General features: G+C 44.0%; 1 long non-coding RNA gene across 1 annotated transcript; it reads right to left on the reverse strand.

The window, feature by feature from the left end:
• Positions 1–8829: 8829 nt before the first annotated feature.
• On the reverse strand, positions 8830–16674 carry LOC146172616 (uncharacterized). The gene is made up of 3 exons (XR_014702599.1): positions 16557–16674; positions 14253–14458; positions 8830–9336 (listed from the first exon to the last, which is right to left on the reverse strand). It is a non-coding gene; the product is annotated as an uncharacterized LOC146172616 (long non-coding RNA).
• Positions 16675–17576: the final 902 nt, after the last annotated feature.

A 17576-nucleotide genomic window follows, 5' to 3' on the forward strand; every position in this document is an offset into this window, starting at 1 on the left:
TGGAAAACCAGCGATTCAGTATCAGACCTATATTGGCTCTAGAAGACCTTACTACTTTTTCTTCCATTAAACCGTCGGTCATACCATCACAGGTCCAGCGGTAATGCACTATGGCACTGCCAATATGCGTTTACTATTAGCTTGTCCGTTCATAGTCCAATTATGATGGCCTTCCTAATCCATTGGCATTCCGAAGGTTTGGAAAACAATGTTTTCCTTATATTGTCATTTCAATGGCTTCCCCAATAATGTGCCATTATAAATCTGCGCATTTCGTAGGCATTGACAAGCCTTGCAGCAGTTTCCCCTACAGGATTTTGAGACTGAATTGTTTTTTTATTTTAAAGAATAAGAAGGGCGCACAGGGCCCGCAGTTTAATCGCCATGCAATGATAGACATATCATTTCTATCTTTCTGTGACAACCTATGCAACGAACCTTTTTTACTCACAAGCAACAGTGCAGTCAAAAAGAGGCAGCAAACTGAGTCAGAAAAGCCTACTGGCTATTTCATTAGAGTGTGAACAGCCTTTCAACATTCAGTGTACATTTATCTAGAATTATATACCTATCTCGTATCTTTACTGAGTTACTGGCTATTCAAAGTAGCAAAATACTTATAAGACACCATTCGTCTTTTATAAAATGCATGGAGGTGGAGCTCTTGGGACGTGGCTAGGGTCATCCTGGGAGCTGAGGCGCCCAGGGGTTCAGACTTTCTCCAGGGACGGGATCAGTGCCCATTTGCAGAGGATGCCTGCACATCCGGAAACCATTTGAAGATGAAATCCTAAGAATCACAAGCAGCCACTCCTTGCTTTCACTGTGACATCTGCAAAACAAAAGAGAAACAGACGCATTACTGAACCATGCCGAAAACCGGTAATTGAAATATACAAGCAAAAGGGGGCAACATACATGCCGTTTTTAACAATGAGTCCCATGCTGCAAGCAATATAAATCAGTTAAATATTATTTTGAAATGTGACAAAGCTCCTTCATAAAAAGTTGCTATGAGCTATTGCCACGAATTCGTGGTTCTTGCTCTGGTTGGTATGCTGTTTTTAATGATTTCAAGATGACATTTTAGGCGGCTGGAAATTTGCAACAGCGCCTTTACAACAGATGGACTGGATTGGCAGCGGAACTCTGCGCCGATTTTAGGGCATCTACTCTTTTACTGTTGAGTGGTTTGCAGTTCTAAAATTTGCATATTTACACAAAGATCTAATTTATCTACTCTTACAAAACGACGGAAGGGTTGTGAACAATGAAAGAAATCAGAAAGTAAATTGCAGCAATACATGCAAAATGTAAAAAAAGAACATTTCTTGGAAGTGTTGGAATTCAAACCTGCGCTAATTAACAAAACAGACTTGTCTGGTAATTCAACGCTCGGAAGAGGGATATAGGGAAAAGAGAGAATGTTCTACCAGTTTTGAACAGTTTTTTAGAGTAATATCATGCAAAGACCTTCGAAAATGCGCCTAAATCTGCTGAACGCGTTAATTTCAATGCAGCTTCGTTTTGTACAGCATAAATCAAAGCAAAACCCAATTCTACGTCGGTGCTCGTGCCGTAACTGAGGAGCAGACATTGTAAATTAAAAAATCACACTCGACAACCTCCTGACAAAGCTGTTATAGGTTTCTCATGAAAGAAAACTTTGGCAGATTAAGCTGGAAGTAGAATTGTACGCCTGAAGCAATTCATGTGCGCCTACAACTGGGCGTGCAAAAAAATAGTACGTAAGCATTAAGCAATTAAATGAAAATAAAATGCTCGAACTTCTGTCGCTACGTTGCAAAAAAAGTATTCCGATCGGTCGCGGCGGCTCATGCAGGAAGAATGACACGGTTCCAACAAGTTTGAAATATTTAACTTCAATGCCGCGGCGTATGACGGAACTGACTATCATTTGCATGTGTACTAGCCTTAACTGTCCTCTTGCATTGCAAGAGCAAGCGCTTTCGATCTCGGGAGAATGACCGACGTGCTCTCCGACGCCACCGATGGCAGACGACATGACAGAGATAGTCTGTATTCGGAGGGTCAGTCTTACAAAAGCCGAAACTTCAAATTCTCACCATTCGTTCAGCGCTGCTTTGCGCACATTTTAAGCTTCACGGTTCTCAGAAAGTTATCAAGAACTCGTCCCAGCATTCTCATTCTCTATTCCTGCCAAAAAAAGTACAGCGTCCCTTATACTATAGTATTTTCCGAACATATGACGAGATGAAGAGCCGAGGTTACTGACATAAAGCGTATTCCAGGCAGAGCTTTTAAGAAGCGCTGTGGCTCTGACAGCGTCTCAGATGAGGCTTTTCGCTTCCACAGTCTACGAATAGCTCCAAATAAACTGAGTTGAATCGTTCGACGGTGTGTCTGGTGGAAGATGCAGTGATAACGCGGTGACGTATTCATTAACAGAAACAAGAAAAATATTTGCCTTCTGAATTATAAAAAGGGTCGTCGGCCAGAGACACTGAACGAACGTCTTCCCCATCCAAAAGGCAAGCGTAAATGATTGATTCAGGGAGCCAAACGCGAGCACCTCTGTGCTTCGCTTTTTCTTTAGCCCCGCAGCCACTGACAAAGAAACTGGATCTTGGGTTTCCAGCAGTGAGCACTGATGAGCACCGAGCAGACATGAATCCCGACGCGCCGGTTAGCTGTCCGAGTGCTCTCCATGCCACGCACACGTTCTGAGAAGAACCATCAACGCAGGAAGAGCCGGAGGGTAGGCTTGCAGGTGAAGCCCGCCGGGAGAGCCACCCGGACCAAGAACTCACAAAGCCCTAATCGCCCTCCCAAAGAGAATATAGACGGAGGGCGACTGTACCTGCGGAGTGCAGTCGGACGAGAAATAAAACACCTTCGAGGGGATCAGCACGTAATACACCTGTCACTGGAACAAATTTATTGTCATTCGAATCGAATGACCTTAGCATCTAGCTGGAATAGGTAGGTGTACTGTGAAAAACTGCGCCGAAATAAACACACCACAAGACAGAAGACAGGACAGGTGTGTTTATTTCGGCGCAGTTTTTCACAGTACAAATATGAACCAACTAGCCCAAGAAACGGTATTAATGGAATAGGTAGGTCACCAGCGCTTGTGGCGGGGGCTAGCCGGCCACCGAATGTTTATCTCTTGCAGATCGTCATTGTACCCGCCACCGCTTCGATGGTGGACGACGGCTGCTGCGGCTCATGTCTTTCTCTACCTCTTCTTTTTCTTTCTTCTCTATTTATCTAATATCATTATTCACTTGCTACACGAGAAAATTTATTATCATAAGGTTCCAATGACATTCTTCATCGAATTAGTTTGGGGAACTCATTTGTATTCAATCTTGAACCGAATGTGTATTCTCTACGGCAGATACGCAGCAGAAACAAGCAGCTCAACAATATATTCCGCCCACAGTTAAATTTAAACATTATATTTCTAGACTTTTGCTTTAAGGACTGTTAATTTAGGTGCAAAATTATTCGCATTGCAGGCTCTCGTGGAATGCAGTTACTCTCGGTCACAACAGCGGTGCAGTGAAGCCAGCGACTCACGTTCATTTACGGTTCTGTGTTCCTTGGTGGCCGCTTCTCTCCGTGCATTTATCTGAGAAATATTTAAAGTTGTGCCTGAGTACCTAACAGCTTGGACATCAATTGCATGCTCTACGTGTCTCCGTGCGTCTCCACACTGTACATAAGCGCTCCGCTGTGTTCAGCTATACTGTTTGTTCACATTTATCGAACTTTTTGATGACTCAAAACTTGCCTTGGATTTTTATGACTAAAGTACTAAAGCTCAGCCAGACGTAATGTTTTTCACTTTATTTATCGTACATAAATGTTCTAATCAGCTTTAAAATGCTACACAGTCATTTCAAACGCCCACTATGGGTACTGAAGTTCTTTAAGTGCAACATTCTTTTATAGCTTATCATAATTGTCACAATTTACGAATGACATATATTTTACTGTGCAACATCGAAATACACCGAATGACATTTGAAGCATCGAAGACAATAAATCTGCTCGTGTGACAGAGCTATAAAACAACAAAGAGCAAAGTGTGCCTCGCGACGTGGAGGATAGAAACCTTGATGGCATTTGAGCGATTGTTCAGTCAGTGGCAAACCTTCGTGCGCGCAGTGCGCCCCCTCCTCCTTCTTCCGAGCTGTGAGCGCACTGGCTAAACACATCGCGTGCGCGGGCAGCGAGGCCATGTACATACTGTATTATTAGTTTTACTATGCCTCCCACCTGCCCTTTCGCCCTACCACTGCTCTCTTATTTAATCTTAGTGTCCACTCGTCTCATTCGCTCCGCTAGCCGTGGATCCCATCATCTCGCACAACTATTTCCTTCCTGTGTGTTTTATTTTTATTTACATAACCTCTTACTTCTACTACTTTGCAACGAACTAAGTTACTTATTTCTCCAAAGCAGCTCTAAACACTGTTAAATATGTGGCAGTGTGCTATGGCTTGTTGGTTCATGGTAGAATAAAAAGCCTATTCAGGGAAAAGAACAGATATAAAACACTTATTAAAGTAATAATGCACTCGAATGTGGGCTTTTTGTTACACTAAGATGTCACACATCCAAGCAACACCTATCGTCAATGCATTCATTGCTCGCAGATACAAGAAATCATTGCTTTTTAAGCAAGATGTTTCGCTGGTCGGACGAATCGTATTACTATGTTGCCCGTCCGCGCGTCACTAATCTACATCTAAATGGGATGGCGCACTGTACCAGGCAGTGAATGAAAATGTACTACAGCTTCATGCAAGAAACAACCAAAACGAAGAAAAATTATCACAATTACAACTATCAGCTGCTCGTGATGCATCTGTTTAATCAATACCACGTTTACTAGCCAGAACACACTAGAACAATGCAAAAGCCTGTGCCAGGGCCAAATTATAAACATTCCGCATGAGTGCAATTATTACGCCAAAAACACAAATTTACTCCATCATCGGCAGGCAAGAAAGAAATACCTCGTCAAAGAACACCGGAATATGTGTTGCTACATGACGCGACATAAAGAACTTTATCGCGTGCACGGGGCGAATCCCATTTCCATTCTCCTGGCTTATATGCGTGTTTCATGAAAAGCTCCAGTAACTCCTTGTGCAACTTGGGCAGAACAGAGCGCTAAATTCTAACCCACCGAGTTTTGATATGTGTTGCTTAGCAGACGATGTTACAAAAGTCAATTCTTTTATTCGTGGTAACAGTACCGATGCATATGGACCACTAGGCGCGTAAGCTTGGAGACCATTTTATATTTCATGAAGCCCGAGGGAATGGACTTGTATATGCAAAAATTGCCATTTCAACCTAAACGGCCACCACTACGCAAGAATGAGACATTAATCGTGCCATGTTTTCCTTTAGCATCCTTCCTTAGCTGTTCGGTATAACGAGGACTCACGCGCCGTGCTCAGGAACCTGTGTCAATATATTAGCGTGGCATGTGAATACCAGTTGTACATCAAATGAGTGGAAGGAAAAACGAGAAATTCGGCTGCTTCGCCTATGCTCTTAATGCGTTAAATGCAATTCGACTCATATGGTTTCTCTATAAATTCCAATAAATGGTTTCTAGCATACGTGCAATAATATATAGAAATACGTATCCCTGATTTCGGTTTTAATGATATATAACCTCTTGCGCTGCTACTACCTTCCAGCGAAAATCGCGAACAGCTCCAAATATTGGGTAATATATATATATATATATATATATATATATATATATATATATATATATATATATATATATATATATATATATATATATATATATACCGTCGTGTGCTCAGGCCTGTGGTTCATGGCAGAAAACAAAGGCTATAGAGATAACATTGCTTACAGAATAGCTGAAATGCTTTCTCAGCAATTTCAATGAATTGCTTCTAGCTTGCGTGTATTAAAATATATGAATATCGATCCCTATTTTCATTGGAATAATAACAGTAAGTAATATTTTGAAATTAAATATAGACAGGCCTCAGCGTGGCGCGTACAATATCGGAACATCGAGGGACAGCATGGTCTATTGTCGGAGGTTATTGTCGGAGCTTGGCAGATATAGGAATAATACGGGAGAAAGCAGTCAATTATAGACATGTTTAAAAACTGGGACGGCCCATAATGGGAGCACATAGTACAAATCGGTCCAATGTGGCCAATTCTTAGAGGTGCGATGTCCGATATTGGGTGAACGGAAGACAAATGGATCCAATATAGCCAGTTCTTAAACCCGGCTGTATCTCCCAAGCGAAACTACGATTGGTGCACTCAAGGATACATGAGAGCCATGACATCCTGAGGCAGAAAGAGCTGGACCTGTTCTTGCGTCGGCAGCTTGAAAATCGAGTACAGGGTGTGTTCGACTCAAGTCGTTCGCCAATAGTCTCCTCCTCCTACGCCGAAAAACAGACATTTACCCCCCCACGCAGTGAAACTCTCCAGGTTGCTAGAGGAAAAAGACAAGGCAAGTAGGCTTCCTGGTGATATTTCGTACTTTGTCACAAATCTTTCTTCGAGACCACTATCCTACCGAAACTTCTGCTTTGACGAAAGGCCGCCGCGGGTTCAACACCACGTCAATGGCACCGCCACTCCCAAAACTAGTTGCTGCCGGGGAGGATGGTATGAGGCACGTTGAGCCTGCCGCCTGTGAAGAAGTCCGGCAAAAGGTGATTGGAGTCCTATCCAAACTACCCGGCCGCCAACCGACGAACGTCTCCCAAGGTGAAACATCAGCTTTAAGAGAACTCCGCGGGGACAAGAACACTGTCTTTCTACCGGCAGACATAGGACATTCAACGGTAGTCCTCGACCCACAGGATTACGAGCAAAACATCAGGTTACTCCTCGACAGCGAATCCAACTACTCAACTTCAGACCAGAATGAACAAGCTTCTGGCTTCCATTTTCAAACGCTGCCCTCAATCTAAACACGTGTACTCATACCTGATATGCTGGAACGGCTGGGCACCCACATTCTACGGACTACCCAAAATTCTTCAACCTAGCATTCCGCTTCGCCCCATCGTTGACTTCAGCTCTTCTCCGCTCCGAGCCCTCTCGAACCATCTCCATCGAATCCTATCCCATCTGACAGGCAAAACATCGACACACGTACGCAACTCCCGCAACCTCGTCGAACTTCTCTCCCACGTACAACTGGAAGATGAGTGCATGGTTTCTTTCGACGTGGTCTCGCTCTTTACCAGCGTTTCTTTCCCCTGTTCAGTCTCCGCAGCAAAACAAGCCCTCGAAGCGGAAACTGACGTCGGTGCTAGGACAAGCTTGAACTCGGAAGAACTTCGCCGGCTCTTGGAGTTTTGCTTGAACAGCACGGCCTTTTCCTTCAAAGGGGAATTTTACCAACAATCAAGCGGCACGGCTAAGGGTGCCGCGATCTAAGTCACTGCTTCCAACTTAATAATGGAGGCCATTGAAGAGAAAGCTCTCCAATCTTTCTATGAAAAGCCAAAAGTTTTCATTCGGTATGTCTACGACTGCTTTTGCCTCATAAAAAAAAATCTGAAGTTGAAAACTTACTTGCGCACCTGAACGTGGTTGAGCCCTCCATCCAGCTCACTTTGGAACGGGAAAAAGATAATCAGTTACCAATCCTTTACGTCCTAATGTCAAGACAAGGGGGAGACCTAAACATCAGTGTGTATAGGAAGCCCACTCATAATGACCGCTACCTAAATTTCAATTCAAACCACCCCGCTGCGGACAAGGCTTCCGTCGTTTCCTCTCTTCTGAGGAGAGCTGAGTACATTGGCTCCTCCGTGGCGGAAAGAAAAGCGGAAGAAGCCACAGTTTTCGCCGATCTGAAGAAGAATGGCTACACACGCGTATTTATTCAACGTGCTTCCCGCTGTCGAGCTAGCAGGACAAGAGGGTCGGTTAGCACGGAAACGACGAAGCGCCCTCGCATTGTGCGCCCATACGTGGCGGGCACCAGAGAGGCGCTTGCACGCATCCTGCGCAAACACGTATGTGTGTCGCAGAAACCTGCCTCAAAGGTCGGCTGCTTTCTACCGCTACCAAATGACTGTATCCCCAGAGAAAATCAACCAGGCGTCATTTATAAAATCCCGTACTCCGAGTGCCCGGACTCGTAAATCGGCGAAACAAAAAATCTCCATCGGCTTTTACAGCACAAAAATGACGTCTGGCAATTGAACTCGGAAAGCAACCCCCTCGCCGAGCACTGCGAACGCGCTGACCATAAAATCGCCTTTGAGGAGGTGAGCGTACTTGATGTGGAGACCAACCCTTTCAAAAGACGTCACGTCGAGTCGTGGTTCATCCGGCTGACAGGTGCAGCGGTTAACAGGAATCCGGGAACGCTACCCTCCGCGTACACAATTCCCAGGCAGCACACCAACATCGCACCAACCCCGGCCCAACGTCGACAAAAATTGGTACCAACATTGGCGTAACACTGTTTTTTTGAGAAATTACTACATTTTTATATATTGGTCCGACTTATATGCCAACATTGCACCAGTCTTGGCACTGCCAACATAGGCTATCAGCTGGCCGTGCCCCTAGTGTCACGTATTGGCATGCCACTAGTATTCATTGGCTAACGAGGCATTGGCACTGCCACTGTTAAGCCACCTTTAGCCATGCAATTATTTCACCCTTGCCCTTACTGCTGCCATTTGCTTAACTGTCACTCTGACAATTGTAGTTTTCTTATGCAGTCATTTTCCAATACCACCTTGCATGTCATCTCCTTAAGGAGCCATAAAAACATGTAATTAAATAAGGCAAGCAAAATATTTTCCGAAAACATTTTATTGAGAGCTCATATACATGTACATGCCACAAGGACATCAGAGGGTCCAAATGCGATGCAGGAAGCATTGGGTACAGGGTTAATATGGGAGAGGCTAGTAGGTGTAATTGGAAACAGGGCACTAAGCAGCACATGACCAGGTAGTGTAGGTAGAGGTGATGGGGTGCAGTGTGCATTGGTCATGATGGAAGGGGCTGGACATGTTGAGCAGGGTTGATGTACTATAATAGCCTTGTAGTGCGAGAGGTGTTGCAGGAATAGGAGGCTGAGCATGGGTGCACTCCAGGGCAGTGTCCACCATGGATGGAAAATGGCAGTGGACTATGTTGAGCATGATAGTTGGCAGTGAAGGGTCAATGGATCAAGTGCTGAGGTTGACGGGGCGGGGGAAGCGCATGGCCCAGGTAGTAAGCTGGGCACCCCGCAGGAAACAACCATTCAGGAACAGTTTGTTGAGGAGATTGGCCCGTGGGTCTTACAAATGACATCTGCACAGAAGACAAGCATATATCACCATAAAATCTAAACTCACCTTCTCAACACTTACCCAAACACATATGAAGTCTGGGTGCTCTATACGATTGAGTACAAAAAACACAACCCCGCTATAGTAAAACTTCTGATATAACTGAAACTGAAGTCCCAGTTCATCTTCCATAGGCAACTGCACATTTTCCCCCTTTGTAGTAAAGATGTTTTTGGTAAAAATCAGTTAAAGTGCTTCTGGCCGTGGCGACGACTCCCGCGCACTACCTAGAGTCGCGAGGCCAAGACTTTTTGTATTTGAAAACAGAACAATAACCCCAAGTGTTCGTTTAGGTGGCTTTACTACTAGCCGCAGCAGCAGTCAGAAGAAGCCTACTTTACAAAAGCCTTGGAGCAGTCGGGGAAAGCGGGCAGCGCGAAGAAGAAAAAGTAAAGCTGTCTACAAACATAGCAAGGAGGCGGCGTGTTCCATTCAGAAAGTAAAGGAGTTAAAGTCCAGCAAGAAATAGGGAAGGGAAAGAAATGGGTCAACATTCACAGCAATGTGCAGTACAAATCATGAGGCAGTGGTGGCAGAAAGTGGAGGTGCAGCGAGTAAGGCCTTACAGCACTTGAGTGCCATGCGAATTTATCATTTACTGCCTTTTAAAAGACAGAAAGAGCAAAAAGGAACACCATTTTCATGCAAGGCTTTAGTTTTTACATGAAATCGAACTTGTTTGCATTCATAATCAAGTCTTCAAGCTTCAGAGGTACTTCCACAAGATGTAGAGAAGTTTTATAATCAAAAAATCACACAAAGAGATGATAAAAGCGAGATGGAAGGTATTTAGGTTTTTTTTTTTTCATTAAGCAACAAGACGTGTTCAGTAAGTGCCTATTTAACTAATAGACAGCACTTTCAGGACCATGTCAGTACAGACCACTGATACAGTAAAGACCATGATATAGTAAATATTTTCGCTGGCCTCAGTGGCTTTACTATAAAGGGGTTCTACTGTATATACTGAAGGCCTATTGCCACACATTCTTCTTTTAGAGCACTTTGCGACAGGTTTCTGGGCCTGCAAGGGCATGTAGCATCTTATGACGTAGGGATGATAAACATATATGCAAAATAATATCCATTCCAGATACAAAAGAAAGATATTTGGAAGGAAAAACCTGCTTCTGGCAAACCGATAACTTCAGGTGGAGGCTTAGTGTTCATTTAGAATTACAGTTCCTGAAAATATGACGGTTCAGGCTCCAGAACTTTCAATTTTAAAAAAATTCTTGAACATTCCTGCAATAGACAATATGGATTACTAAGCATGCAAAACTGGATGATATTAAAGAACACATTAAAAAATATTTTTCTGCAGTACACCAGTTACAGGCACGCATACATTACTGCGGCCAGAATAAAGAAATAATTGCCCTGACAGAATCACTCAAGCTATGTTCAATCAGCTTACTGAAGGGAGATGTGTACATCGCAGATATTCTCAAGGATGTGTACGCATACAATATTATCAAGATAACCGTACCATTTCAAGTTCCAGCTTTTTTGTTTTCACAGCTTAATTGCTTGCTGCATTCTACTATAAACAATTGCCTTACTTGTAATGTACCAAGGAATAGTTTTTATACAGTGCTCATTATAAATTAAAGACACCAGAACAACATGCACACAAACAAGAAAAGAAGAACGGGACAGAGCGCCATTCATAACTGATTTATTGTGCAGAATAAAGTACATATATATGTCACTGCCAGCATATGCGCAAGGAACCCATTCAGCATCATGTAGTTTAAGATATGTTCAAGAAGCCCATGCCTCATACCACAGCCTCTTTCTCTGAGAAAGCATTTCTTGAACACAGCTTATCTTAAACTACATGATGCTGAATGTGATGTAGCTGAATGTGTTCCTTGCGCATGTGCCGGCAGTGAGATATAGGTACTTTGTTCTGCACAATAAATCAGTTGTGAGTGGAACTCTGTCCCATTCTTTTCTTGTGTGCGTGCATTGTTACGGCGCCTTCAGTTTATAATAAATAAATACGAGCAAGCCCAACAAGAAGTTCTAGTAATCATACAGTGCATGCTTGTTCAGCTAAAATTATTACAGTCAGCCTGCAATGAGCAATCGAGCACGTACTAGAAATTTACTTTGCATAGGCAGAACAATGTTATGCTAGATCTGAGTACAATGATATCGTACTTCCTTATCAGCTAGCAGCCTACCAGGTATGCATTTTCCTTCATCACAGCTAATCATATGGCCATACCATCGGCACCCTTCCACGTGCAAGATTATATTCAGTTAGGCATACATGGGTGATTTTATGTCCAGGAACCAGGTGTGGTGCTCGGGCATCTGATTTCTTCAAACCAATTTATAGTAGTTGTTGGTATAGAGAATAGTAATCTGCCTGAGTATCTCAGGCCAAATATTATTTTCATTGCTTAAGCACACCTTAAAATACAATGCTTGATGTGACTATGGAAAAAGTGATGTGAAAAAACGATACATCTAGCATGACAGTGATTTTTCACTTTCACCCTATCACAAGTTCCTTGAAAAACCAGTTTAATCCTTACCTGAAAAGCTGTTTCGCACACATTTTATATTTCAGTATCTATAAAATATTGCTGTTTTGTGAATATATTTCAAAATCAAATTTCTTAACATCCTCACAAATAATATTTTTTTCAAAAATGGACAATATTTTGTATTCAAATTAAGAATAAGATTGTGTCTGGAGAAATAGTATTGTTTGCAGAACAAAACAGCACATACGCAAAAAAGCACCAATATCGCTCAAATTTAATGTGCAATAAACGAACTGAGAGTTCACCTTGAATTACAAGTACAATAGCCCTGTGTACATGAACTCGACAGCACCGGGTTGAATCAGCGTTGAGTAATAGCAGGGTCATCATTCTCGATCCGGCTATGTCTACATGAACTCGCTTTCTAGTGAGTAAGTATCGTAGCAGAGCGTAGCATCGAGATTCGAAGTTATTGTGCAAGTTCTTACTTGTATTTGATCCCATTGCCTTTTACTATCGAGAGCTTCGATTATTTTTTATCGTTGATGAGCGCTAAAAAGCATTCATTTCGAGTGACGCTCGTCGCCGCTCCAGAGGCTTTTTCATATCCCAGAGTTCCCCATAACTAGACTCCCTGACTGGACAGCGTCTACATGCCTTTAGATAAGCGGGTCAAACGAATTAACCTACCCCCTGCAAGCGAGTTAACGCGACCCGCTCCGCCGCCTATTTTGCTCGACCCGACTGTGTATACATGAACCCACCAACTGATTTTTCACTCGACAGACGTACTCGACCCAATTCTGCCGAGTTCATGTACACAGGGGTGGAACGCACGTGTAACAAGTAACAATGCTGCTAAGAATCCAATCTGCTTTCTTCTGGCGCATCCAGTTTTCTAAAAAAATATCTTGTCTGACAAAGGAGGATATTTGGAGTTAAGCAGATAAACAACACAAGATCCATATGCTTGCTCTAACGCATGACTCCACAGTGCACTTAAAGTTGCAATTTGCTTGGTCATGTGGCAGTTCACTAAACCGTCTGACTAGAAATGACGATCAAAAAAAAATCGGGGGATCATTTCTACTTTTATTAAGACATGAAAAACTTTTTTGTTCTTGACATAGCATTCAGAGACTGCGGGAGTTTGGCAGTTTTATACGTCTTATTTCGTTTGGCAGTTGCAAGGGGATGTAGAAAAAGAAATATGAGTAGGGAATATAAGGGGTGACAACATCCCGAAATGAAACTAATGGACCAATGATGCACACTGTGTATCTTAAATGGCGTCACTGGTAACATCAAACACAGAAAATCATCCTTGAGTATGACAAATTTGAAGCCCAGGAGGTGAGTTGGTTGTGGGCAGGTAGTTCGAAAATGGCAGTCCCCCCGAGGGGTAGGCGGCAAGATCACTGCCACCCATTATGGGGTGGCAGTGATCTGCCCTGGCAAGCATGCAGGCAAAGGTGCACATATATAAGAGCAATAAATCCACAAGGAATGCACGCCTGAATGAGCAGCTGCACTAATAATTTCCTTTTGCCTTGCAGCCCACCCCTCCTGCACTGTAAGCAAGTCTGCTCTGTTTTCCGAACGCAGAAGCATATGCAAAAACAAACAGAATGTTCTCTAAAATTTACAAAATTTGAACGAGCATTGCATGATGATCTCCTTTCTGCAAAGGTCTTGCTCTAGGGTTACAGAATAAATTCATTGCAGCTGCGAATAAAGCGAGTTGGGAGCTAATGGCGAATCTCAGTGGCTTGGGGAGAGAATTATTTATAATTGTCGCTTTGAGCAAAGTAAATAGCCTGGTTTACATCAAAGTAATATTGCATCTACATGGCTGAAGCCAGTGTAGGCAACCAGAAATGTACAAGCAGTCAGTAACTGCATGTCTGTATGAACAAATATACAATGCAGGCAGCAGTAATGAAGGCAGAGTGGAAGGCAAATAATCTGAGCAATACTGAATGGCTTTCTTCTCTGCAACCTCAATACAGGCTTCCTGCGAATTCTTGTAATGCAAGAATAATCAAGTATGCTAAGTATTCGACCACTGAAAGCACCTGCACTCCCATGTTACACAAATGACTACTACTTCGTCAGTTCAACAAGCTATGTCTGTTATTGTGAAATATTACACCACAGGTTCACTCAATCATGCCTCAACTTGAAATAGTCACATACTGTTGAAATAAAGCAATGAAATATAGCACCAGCTATTAAAGCACTGCCAGGGACATGAAGGATATTATTTTCTGCATACTGGTGGGCAAGACTTCTGAACAAGTACGTTTTGAGCTAGTAAAATGCCAGCAGAGCATTTAAAGCCTTTATATAATGCAAAACAAAGGCAGTGTGTCATACCTACCGAGGCAATGTTTCCTTACACACAGCATGTTTCATGGCAAGGCTCCCACAGTTGTTGACAGGTTTGCAGCACCAAAATGTTGATGATGTTGTCTGCCTCACATTCAGGCAGCAGCACCCCTTTGATGGCATATGATTGCTTGTGCAAAAGCAGTGCGATGATACAAGTGGAGCAGCTGGACTGCAGGCGTTATAGAGCAAAGAGCCCTAAATGCAAGGAAAGAAAGTCTCCATTAAATCGATGCCTCTAAATCATGATAACAGCATACCACGGCTCTTCTCTGTTTAGTTAATCTATAATTTCAATTGAAAACTGTCTCAAAAAATGGACTAACTGCAACTCTATGTTACACATGGTATAACATAGCTGTGCCAGGGCGATGGGGCGATCAGTTAGCATAACGACCGGAAAATGCATACTGATGTTTCATGCTGTCTTGATGCTGGAGCAAAGTGTCATGGTGCGAAGAACAAAATTAAAAGCAGGCACGGGCGCCAAACGTGTGCTACACAACCGACGCGACTAGAAGTGTGCACGGTCATAAAATTTGAGCCCGACCTGGGCCTCATGCTACAAACCCGAACCCGGCCTGGAACAGAAATTGCCTGAGCCCACCCATCACTCACACTGAAGGCTCCGGCCCTGCTGGACATGCTATAACAGACCAGTTACAAAACCTACAAGTCGGCCTCCCTGTGAGGCAGGAATTCGTGCACAGTGGCGACAGAACCTGATTCAGGAATAATAGTTAGGTGCAGTACATGCATCTACCACAGTCCACGCTACTTGGGATGCAGTTCCCCACGCACAGGCCATTGTCAGAGAAAGGTTTTCGGGCATTCTTAACACTGGAATAAAGGGGGGAGCACTGTCACCCTAGGGGTGAAGAAAGAAAATTTAGAAAAGGGACACTAACCGGAGAGGGTAATAGTGGGGCGACAATGCGCACGCGTATTACTGTGACGAATGGGCAAGAGGCGCAGCAATTGCCCTACCCGTCAGGCGATGTGCTAGCACTGTACCTAACTATTAAGGTCTACGCCGCCATTGTGCAGGAATGTCTGCCGCACAGGGAAGCTGACTTGTAGGTTTTGCAACTGATCTATTGCAGCGGAAGCAACGATACAGAAGGAAAAAAATAGGCGACAATCCCTGGCGATGCATCGCGCGACGACGACGCCAACGCCTGTCGCTGACGCTGGTGCACATCGCACAGAGCGAAGGACCTCAGCGACAGAGACGCGTTTTCAGCATTGCTTTGTTAGCGCCGCCTCTTCGTTTGGGAAATGAGTACAGTTACGCTATATCCAGTTTCTTGCACTAAACAGCAACACTGATGAAATTTCTTGAAAAACGTCGAGCCCCCCCCCCCCCCCACACACACACACACACAAAAAAAAAATGGTCCAAGCGCAGCGGCGCGCTACTATACTGCGATGCAGACATGATTGAAAGCAGTGGCGTTTTTCTGCAACTTTCGAAAATTCGCAATATCTAGCCACACTAGTCTTTTTTCTTTTGCAATACTACCCTACCAAGCTTTTACTAAACCGTCTCGATGTGCTCGCATATGCACGGATCAGACGAAATGAGCGTCTGCAGGATTTTCACTCATACCGGACTAGGGAAACAAACTTTGCATGCAAAAAACAAAAACAAAACGAAGGTGAGTACCCCAAAGATTTGTGATTGGCTGCCTCGCGAGCTGGTTCCAGCATCGTGAGCGATTTACTGAAAACCCAGAACCTGGGCGACAGCGCCGAGCGGCAATGCTTTAGCGGTCCTCAGCGCACTGCGCATCGTGCTGCCGCGCGAATCATGCGGTTAGCGTTTTATCGCACCAGACACGAGAAAATATGCTTTTGCCCGGACTCCGCCGACTCCGCCCGAGGAGGTCACCCGAGGGAACCCGAGCAGCCGAGCCATGCAACGGCTATACGCCGTTCCAGCCACTGTAACGCCGTGAATATCCGAAGTTGGCTATTAGGGCTACGATGCCACGCAGTTGTTTACTTTAGGAAATTAGTACTCTGCAAAACAGTAACGGTTTAACTAGAAATAAGCTGCAAAATGATCGGGATCAAGTCGCGCACACTTAAAAACCACTTTTGAAAAGTGAACAACGTAAGAAATATGCTAAAAGAAGACAAATCTCCCTAGCACATGGCTTACGCAGCCTGCAGCAACAATGAAATGTTAGACAACGCTTGTAATTTAAAAAATGCTCAATCTAAGAGGCTAATATTTTGCTCCAATATACACAAACGCTTTATGAAATCTGAAGGAAAAAATTTGAAAACTTACATGGCATATTTCTTGAAGAAAGAAGCATTTTCCGTGCGCGGTGCCACCGAACGTCGAGCCGAGCGAACGAGTGGCCGTTGGATGGACGAAAGAACGGAGCGCCCTCTTTGAAACAAAATAAAACTGTCGCCGTCGTGCCGGTTAAGCGATTGTCGCGTCATCCTTCGAGCTTTTTAGTGATCGCTTTTTCAGCAGCTCGATGGTCTCGGTTCAGTACCCTCCGTTTAGCAAGCGTTTCCTAGATGACAGGACCTGAACCAATCTTGAACGATGCGCTGCTGCTGCTGCTCATCTCTGTAGGGCTCTGTGCCAGCAGCGAAGCTCGTCGTCGCCCTGGAAAGGCGCCTAGCTGTTTTGTTTACAACAACCAAACCTGTTCAAGTTGTATTTTGTGAATGCTGTGTTCTACTACGAATAGTTTGCTAACCAACGAAAATGCTTTCATACAATAGTGCTCAATCGAGTGGAATATTTCAATCACCCTGAAATGAGGATTTGAAGCAAGTTTGTTGAAAATTATTAAATTATTGAGCTAAGCATCTCAGTACCACGACTTGCCACCTCTTTATAAGCTAGTAACATACGACGCTTACATTTTTTTTTTCATATATCCGCACCGTCAGCATCATTCTATCTGCTAGATTAGTCGTTTATTGGCCCGATTTATTAGGCGCTTGTCTCTTTCTCACGGTTTAGTTTCTAGCGTATATTTTATTGGCCACGAAAATGAGGTAAAAGCACATTTCTTTATGCAACCTGTTATGAGAGCCCGGAAACGTTTGAAAGAAGTCTCCAGTCTGTTAGCGTTCGTTTTTTTATTACTGCACAATTCCTTCCCCTGGGCGGCGGCCGCCCCTTGGACCCTGAGTGGTGCGTGGACCCGTCCACCGCTTTGGCGCACCTGCGTGGATTTAGACGCGCGTATGCAACCTCGGACCTTGCTCGCATCGCATGCGGTGAGAGAGTGCGATCCGGGGAACGACAGGAGTGCGAAGTGCGCGAGGACGGGATTACGCGGTG

This window comes from Amblyomma maculatum, unplaced genomic scaffold, assembly GCF_055883805.1.
Source record: "Amblyomma maculatum isolate TAMU_Amacu unplaced genomic scaffold, ASM5588380v1 scaffold_13, whole genome shotgun sequence".
NCBI lineage: Eukaryota > Metazoa > Arthropoda > Arachnida > Ixodida > Ixodidae > Amblyomma > Amblyomma maculatum.